Genomic DNA, 8,805 nt, shown 5'->3' with positions numbered 1-8,805 from the left:
ATTTGCAGCCATGGCCTCAGTTGAAATCGGTTTGGCTCGCTCCTGCCACAGTTCCCTCTCGCACACTCTATCCGGTGGAGGAGTCCCACTCCTCGTGGGTGAGGCTGCATGGGAAGGACCGGACACAGCCAGTCCTCTCACTTACAGGCTCTTGTGAGCCTCTCTGCAGCCACCCCGTCCTGTGCCCCACACTTTGTGCTCGGCAGGCAGGTAGGTAGGTAGGTAGTTAGGAAGGTGCTCACTGGCAATTTGTTGAGAGAATGAGTGACAGTGCCTGGGGTTCACCACTAGCAGGTCATCACGCTGAACTTGGCAGCCCCTCTCTGGGCCACTGAGTAAGACATCAAGCCCCCGAGATGCCAGGTCAGGGAGGGGTAAACGCTGAGGTCCCACCTCCAACTGTGACTGTGTCACCTGGAGTTTTCCAGCTGGCGGGGGGGACTCCAGCAGCTAGGGGGGTGCTGAAGGCAAGCCCGTGGACCCCTTGGTAGGCCGGGACCTGCTCTGCCTGCAGGGCCACGAGGACTCCAAAGAGCACACCCAGGCCCAGGCCTGTTCTCAAGCCCGCCCTCAGGGCAGTGCTGCCCCCAGAGGAGCAAGGAGGCTGGCCTGGCGGCGGGCACTCTGCCTTCAATGCTCCCGCAGCCCAGGGCGCCCAGGGTGGGCTCCCAGCCAGGAACCCAAGGCCCTCCAGCGCCAACCCTCACCCTGCTCTCCTGTTGCCCAGCTCCCCTCACGGACCTAGCCACTTCCTCTCACCCTGCCTCGGAGCCTTTGCTCAGCAGTTCCACCTTCTGACACCGCTCCGGATTCCTGCCCGTCCAGGTAAACCCAACGACGCGCCCAGGCCAGGCTCTGTCCTGTTTGTGAGGGCGAGCCCTTTCTCTCCGTCCACAGTGCAAGGCGCCTGCCTTCTTTATTTCCCTGGGGACTCCGCAGGGGCACAGTGGGTGAACTGGGAGGATGCTTCCTGCAAGGTTGGACGCTCCCCTGTTACCCCCACGCGCCCCCCCGCCCCCCGGACACCAGCAGGACTCCTAGCCTCAGATGCCCTGGCCCAGCCGGTGGATGCGGCCCCCGGGCCCCATGCCCACACAGCACCTGCTCCAGGCTCCAGGAACGCATGCTCCAAGGTGGTGGGCATCCAAACCCCTGTCCTCGCTTGCTGCCCTTTCCCATTTGTAAACGCGGCTGTGCAGAACCCTCCTCAAGATGCTGGGTGTGAGGAGGCTTCGAAAAGGCTTAGGAACTGACAGCCACCAACAAACGACAGAGTAGGCACCGAGCCTGGCACGGTGGCCCTGCCCGGAGCTCCAGCCTAGTAGGTGCGCAACAAACTGGCTGAGGGGAGCAGCAGGCCCGTCTGCGGGGTCCTTGTGAGAGACAGTGGGGGTGGGGCAGGGGGCTATGGTGGGGTCAGCCTGGGACGAGGAATTGGGGTTCTTTTCCTTGCCTGTGGGGTGGGAACCTGTGACCTCAGGCTTGCTGACAGCACAGCCAAACCACTGAGCGCTCCTCGCAGACAGCCCTGCTGGAGGAAGCCAAGAACCATCCTCCCGCCTCCCCCGGCACCTCCCGGCAGGCTCGCCCTGCTCATGTCTTTTGTTTTTCTTAATTAAAGTAGCGAGAGCCAGGATTCCGTCTCCGAAGGTGCAGCCTCGCCTGGATGTCTTCATTTTGGCTGTGCCATTGGTGTGCCCGCCTGCGCTGGCAGCTGAACGTGAGCCTCACGGGCTCAGTGGGGAGGAGAGCGAGGGAGGCCTGACTGACTGAAGCTTAGCCCACTGGCCTCACCACTGCCCGGTCACCCCCAGCTTCCCACAAACCCTTGCTCCGGACACGGAGCAGCTGTTCAGGGCTCGGTGCCTGGCTGTGGCCTGTGACTTTCTGAACTCCCTGCGGGACCTGCACACCCAGCCCTCACTCCTCGATCTAGGAGCCTGTGCAGTTGTGCACAGGGAAACTTGGTCATCCCTTCATGCGCCCAGGGAGATCTGCTGGGCTCTGTGGTCGGTCTGTACTGGGCTGGACAACTCCTGCCCTTCTGGAGTTTCCAGCCTAAACTGAGGAGTGGGGAGGGCATTGTAGGTAGAGGCAAGAAAGCCTGGGAGGGCCTCCTGTCTTCTCTGGACTCCTATTGTCTCCTAGAAGACTGAAGGCATTGTCTGGGACCTGCAGACAGGGCACCGAGGAGTCCTGGGCGGACCGTGTGACTGTGTGTGTGTGTGTGTGTGCGCGCGCGCGCGCGTGCGCGTGCGTGGCGGGTCCTGGACTTGGGGCACCTTCCCATCACTTCCCCTTGAGCTGTGTAGGTCACGCTGTCCAGAAACCAGGCCCAGGCTGGGCAGTCACTGCCTGACCCAGGAATGAGCCTGGCTTATGGCTCTCTCTGTGTTTGTAAATAATGACTGCACAGGAGCCCTGCGTGCGAGGGGGGATGGCTGGCGTGTTATAGGTAGGAAGTCCAGGCCCAGCTTGTGGAGCCCGGTCTGCCTCTGAGCCCTGCCCCTTCCAGGCGTCCTGGGCCCGACTGGGGGCTCCTGACCTGGGGGCTCCTGACTGGGGGGCTCTTTGGACAGGCTTCCTTCTGACACAGGGTCAGCTCTGCCCTGTGAAGCTGGGGTCCTCCCGCCCTCCGTCCTGATTATGGGCTGTGTCCCCTCTCCTGTCCTCCCTGCCCAGGCCTGGGCCCAACAGCAGGGCTGTAAAGGGGCCCTGGGTCCACCCAGACTGTGAAGGGCGGGTGCTTCGGGGAGGATGTGCCAGGTGAGGGACAGCACAGCGGTCCCGCTGCTGGGAGGCAGGGAGAGCTTTCGCAGCCTAGGCCTGCCTCCCCTCCGTCTGACGAATAGTCTGGCCACATTACTTCCGCCTCTGACATTATGGTGTTTGGAGGTTAGAAGGGAGTGGGGCTGGGAAATGTGTGCTGGAGGCGGGGCCACCGTGAGTCCGGTCCTGGGAGGATGGTTGGTGCAGCGTGGAGGAGAAGTGCCCTATTCTGGACGATGACCTTGGCTGGGAAGGAGACCCCCTGCGCCCTGGCCCACACATGTGGCTGCTCCGAGGCCTGGCTCTGGACTCTGAGGGGCCAGAAAGGCAGACTGACTATCCATCTTGAGGAAGAAGCTGGCTCAGGGTCGGGTGTGGGAAGCTGGGGGGAGGGGAGTCTCTGGCTGTGGCCCAGGAGCGGGCAGGGCAGCTGGCTCCAGGAGGGCCTCCTGCTGAGAGAAGGCTCCACCAGCTCCCTCCAGCTCCCCTCCTCTTGACCCCCAAGGGTCCTTCTAAGGACACCAGAGGTGGAGAGGAGCAGGAATAAACACCAGCATGGACGCCCGGTGAAGTCCCTGGCCCTGGTCTCCGAGGTGTGGGATTCATGTGAGGGGTGGGCTTGTTGGGCAGAGCACTGTGCCGGCCATCACCACTGCTGCCACAAAGTCCCACCATCTCGGGGAGACTCCTTCTCCTGCCAATGCCCCCCGCTCTGCAACCATGGCCGCCCAGGGGATTGAGGGCTAACAGACCGTGTGCACTGGCCTTGCCGGCTGCCCACACTACACGTGTGTGCTTTCATGGGCATGACTGTCCCACCTGTGGAAAGGCCTGCCCCTCTTTCAGGTCGGCAGCCATGGGGCCTGTCTCTGCCGGGTGACAGGCACCGAGCTGATTAACGTGCAGAACAGTTCACGGTCACGGTTACTCGGAGATACTCGATCACCAGTGGGTGACAGTCAGTCTAGGGGGCCCCAAGTAAACAGAAACACAAGGAGCCACAGACCTACTGGAATGTCCACTTGCTCAGAGGCGGTTTGTAACAGCGCCACACACCTTCCCAGGCACGCGGCCCTGCCCAGAGGCAGGCAAGGTGCTGCTCCGGGCGGCTGGAGAGAAGACTGCGGTCCTGACTCCTGCACACACCGCCCATCTCACTATGTGTGACCGTGGGCAAACCAGTTCAGCTTCTGGCTTCCATTTCCTCAATCCCGTCCTCTCTGGGCCCCGCAACCCCAGGCACGGATGCTCCCTGATGCTTTGCTTCCCTCTCATGCAGGTGAGCCTCACTGACTTAGGCTGGTTGGCGGCCGAGGCGCTCCGGGAGAAGCAAACACCAGAGGCAAACCTGGTAAGGAGGCTCGTTCTGTGTCAGCTTGGCTGGGTACAGCACCCCGTTAGCCAACCCAGTGCTCACCTAGGCGTTGCTGTGACGACATTGGGAAGATGTGGATAACTGACTTTAGTAAAGGAGATTATTCCCGATGGTGTGGGTGGGCCTCGCCCCATCAGTTGAAGGACCTTATAGGCAAACAGCGTTTTCCCTGAGGACGAATAGATTCAGCCTCAAGACTGCAGCATCAGCTTCAGCCTGGAAGCGTCTTACCTGCTGCCTGCTCTACAGATTTCAGACCCTCATGATCACAGGGGCCAATTCCTTGAAATAAACCTTTTAACATATATGAATACGTAGATCTTTAATATATGCAATTATAGGTTACGTGTATACGTATGTCTCCTGTTGGTCTGTTTCTCCAAAGAACTTTGATGGATGCTCCTGGGCTCAAGAATACTTTCAAAGAAATGTGTTTGTTGCTTTCACGTTCTTTCAGCAAATACTACAGAGAAACAAATCATGCAGCCGACTTCCGTAAATGGAGACTCCTCCATCGGACTGCAAGTGCCTGCAAGTGCCCTGCCCGTGCGGTGAGGCATGTCTATTGGTCTTAAATATGTTCTCCTCGTCTCCACGGAGCCACCCACCCAGCCCCAGGTTCTCAAATCAGGCTTGGTATCTCAGTCCCCCCTGTTCCCCCAGATTCATAAAAGGCAACCTGGAGTCAGGGATCCCAGGCCCCGCATGGATGAGGTACACTGGACTATATATATATATATATATATTTTAAATTTGACTGGTGTCTACTTTACTGCTCTGAGCAGATGATGTTCTTTGTTTATGAGAGAAATTAGGCCAAATTCAACTTTCCCACAGATGGAGAAGCCTGAATTATTTATCAGAGGCTCATGAATTTGGTTCTGGCAAATGGCAGGGCCGAGGGCGGCTGATTTGTGTTTCATTGTTGGAACAGCTTGATCCCAGCAGGTCCTGGGCCGTCCTGACGCAGTGCTGGGCCTGGTGGGGCCCGGGACTGGCTCAGGGCAGGGAGAGGGGGTGGCATTCCTTTCTCAGTTGCTTTTGCTGGACTCCACGGGTTCCCGAGGTCGGGGGTGGGGGCCCTGACTGGGACTTTGGCCGCTGGGATGGCTGGGCTTTCCTGGGGTCCCCGTGGACATGGGGGAGATGGTCATTGTAACTTGCCTTCTCCCACCAGGCCACTCCTTCCTTCAACATTGAACCGCAAGGCAAATCACTGGCAAACCCTTCTGTGAGGTTTGCTGTGCCCGGAGCTGAGGAAGCACCTACTGTGTGGAAGCCTGGCCAGGCCCCGTCGGGCACAGCAGCAGCGTGGACGAGAGAGTGGGCGCTGCCTTTGTCGGGGAGGCCTCAGGGGCATGCCTCTCAGGGTGACCGGGGCCACCTCAGGCGCCAACATCACTCATGTTGCCTGAGCGCTGATCCTGGCCAGTGCTGTCCAGGTCTGGACGCATTTAATCCTCAGGCAGCCCTGTGAGCCAGGCCTAGAGACCAATAGACAACCCAGTCAAAAATGTCCAGGACCCCTGGGCCTGGTTCAGGAAGAGCTCCTGACCCTGCATGACTGGATCTGGGGGTTCCCGGGCATCAATTTGGATGGGAAAGCCCCCAGCCTTGAAGGCACTTGCAGTCCAATGGGGAGATGCTGAGGGAAGCAATCCAGCATCCCTCTCACCCACCACACACACAGATGCTCTCCCTCCTCGGGGGTGCAGGCTGCTCCCCAGCTTGGTCAAGATGGGAGCCTAGCATTTCCAGAGCTGAGTTGGCCTGCCTGAGGCCTGCACTGACCACAGCTCTGCCTGCCGTCCAGGTGTGTCACTCCCTGGCCACGTCCTGCTCTCTCCTCGGGACTGTCTGGCCTTCAAACCTAACCACGTGCGTGCCCCTAGTTTGCTGGTGGCCTGGGACAAATCCCTGTGCCCCTGGACCTCATCCCCACCCAGTCCTCGGTCATCTGGGCTCCTTGTTTCTGGACTTTCCTTTCTGTTTTATTTCCAGGACCACCTGGAGGGGACGGGTCCCTTTCCATGGAACAAATGGTTTGTGTGAGTGAGTGAGGAGGCTGCAGAGGCCAGTGTGGAAGTGTTTGGTTTGAACTGTTTTAATTTGCATTCAAGTGTAATTACCATTGTCCTCAAGGTTGCCCGTATGGGAAAAGAGGCATCTGGGCCCCAGGTTGCTCATTTCTGTTTCTAAACGCTCCTTCTACTGTACCTGCCTGGGCTGCATGCCCGGTGACCCGCCTCCTTCGGGCCAATGGAGCCGCCCCTCCCCCTGCCCCCTGCCCTGGCTCAGCATAGCTATTCTTCTCTCCTTCCCACAGATGGGGTGTGGGTAGGGGACAGGGTGGGGGCAGGAGCTCTTTGTCATTCTTTATTTCAACAAAGAGCCAGGGTCTGGGTGGGGGGAAGGGGAAGAGGAAAGAGGATGAACAAGTAAGTCAAAGTTCAAGGTGAAGGGCACTTATAAAGTTCACAATGGACTTCCTTGTCCCTAACAGAACTGCATCATCGCCCTCCCCCGCCACCCCCACTTAGCTTCTTCCACCCAGGGACTGGGACCTGCTCCTCCTCCAGGCAGCCTGGTGCCCCCCACCACCTACCAAGTTCAAGGTCTGTGCCAGGCCCTGCGCAAGGCCCCTCTTCAGGAGAGCGTTCCTCAACTCCTACTCCACCGAAACCTCATTCCCACACACCCTGCTCCGTGCACACACAGGCTCTGTGTGGGACGCATGGGCCCCCTCCAGTGGGGGAATGCTGGGAGGCACTGGGATTGGGGTACCCAGTGAAGAAAGAGGAGGGTAGAGAAAGATGCTTGGGCTAAGACAGCCAGAGTCAGGGAGAGAGACAGGGAGAGGGAGAAAGAGGAGGAGGGAGGGGCGAGCCAGGGAGCAGCACTTACTGGACTCAGTACAGTCCTGGGACAGCAAGTGATTTGGGCCTGAGTCAGCACGTTTCACCCATAAATTCTCAAGCATCTGCCAGGCCACTGCCCCACCCCCCGCCGGGAGCAGCCGCTTCAAAGGGAGCCTGAGCAAAAGCCTCATTTAGCAAATGAGGAAAAGGTTTAAAAATATCACCAGGAGTCACCCTCCATGAAGGCGAGGCCACCCCTTCTCCTGCTGCTCTCCCCGCCCCTCTCCTGGCCAGCTAGGCCCACAAGGAAGGCTGGGACACATGGCTAGAGTGGAGGACTGGGGTAACAGGGTTTGCATCGACGACGTGTGACACTATGTGACGTGGGGATGGTGCGGGGGTCACGTATTGTTGGGATGGCTGATGTTACTGTGCAGGCGTGTGACGGTGCAGAGGGTGAGACCTGGCCCACTTGGCTGTGCAGCCGCTGGGTGGGCCTGAGTGCTGGAGCTATGACACATGTGACCTCACAGGCGGGTGACGGGTAACACCCTGTTCCCACCTGGAAGAGCCGCGGTAGTGGGCAGAAGCGTGAGTGGCACAGTCAACATTTCCGTAAATGCACATTCAAATGATGTGTGACGGGTCCTGTGGGTAAGACAGACAGACGCTATGGCAGAGACAGACGCATGGACCCTCTGGGCTAGGGCTGTTCTCAAGAAATAGGCCATCACTCCTCCTCTGAGAGGGTCTCAGCCACAGACCCCCAGCTGTGGCTCCAGTTCTCATTTCCTGTCCTCTGAGGCTACTCCCCCACCTCGGCCTAGGTGCCAATGGCCGGCCTTGCCCTGGCCTTGCCCCCACCATGAGGCCAACTGCCCAGGACGCAGAACCCTTACCAGGTGGCCAAGGGGGTTCAAAGCCACCACATTCCGCCTGAAAAGGGAATCTAGGTCACTGTCCACTGCTTCTGCATCCCTTCCCAGGGCCTGGCCAAGTCTCCATGTGCCTGTGTCCATTACTCCTCCAGAGGCCTGTGACCAGTGCAATCGGCTATATTCACAGACAAAACAGCTACAGCTCAACTCAGAGAAGTCAAGGCAGGCCCTTGTAGTCAGCTATGCGGACCCGCCTCCCTCCTGCCTGCTCCCGACCTGCTCACAAGTCCAAGAAGATTCAGGGGTCCCAGCCCCAAAGTGGGAGAGTTCTCTGCTCTCGGGGCCAGAATTTGAGCAGGGTGACTCTAGAATTATTTAAGTTTGTTTGCAGATGATTGGCTTGCCAACAGGAGGATAGATGGGGCCTGGGGAGTGGAGATGGGGAAGGAGAACTGGGAAGCAGGGGTCTGGGCCGACTGATGGGCACACCTGCTGCCCAGGGAGGGCCTCCTGCACCCGGGCTGTGCCTTCCCCTGGCTGCCCAGGGAGGGCCCTCCCACTGCACATGCTCTGGTTCCCAGTGAGCTGGGCTCATGGGGGAATGGGAGGTGTCCCGAGAAGACTCAGCTACAAGGATGGCAAAATGGCACCTCAACAGTGCGACCCAAGGCACCTGACAGCCCGTACTTGTATAGCGTCACCGTGTGAGTCTGCCTTGGTGGCCACATACTGCCATCAACACATAATATTGGGGTCAAGCCTTGCCCCATCCCTTGCACCATGATTTTTCTTGCTCCAGTACTTTTATTCATTCCGCTTCCCCCTCTAAAATGTCTTCCATTCATCCCACCAAGCACAACCTCCTTTACCTCGCCATCCAGTCATTTTCACCAATGACTAGTAAAATCTATTTATTTTACAGTGT

This window comes from Myotis davidii, unplaced genomic scaffold (assembly GCF_000327345.1).
Source record: "Myotis davidii unplaced genomic scaffold, ASM32734v1 scaffold259, whole genome shotgun sequence".
NCBI lineage: Eukaryota > Metazoa > Chordata > Mammalia > Chiroptera > Vespertilionidae > Myotis > Myotis davidii.
The sequence above is the reverse complement of the archived record's forward strand: the minus strand, read 5'-3'. Positions refer to the sequence as shown.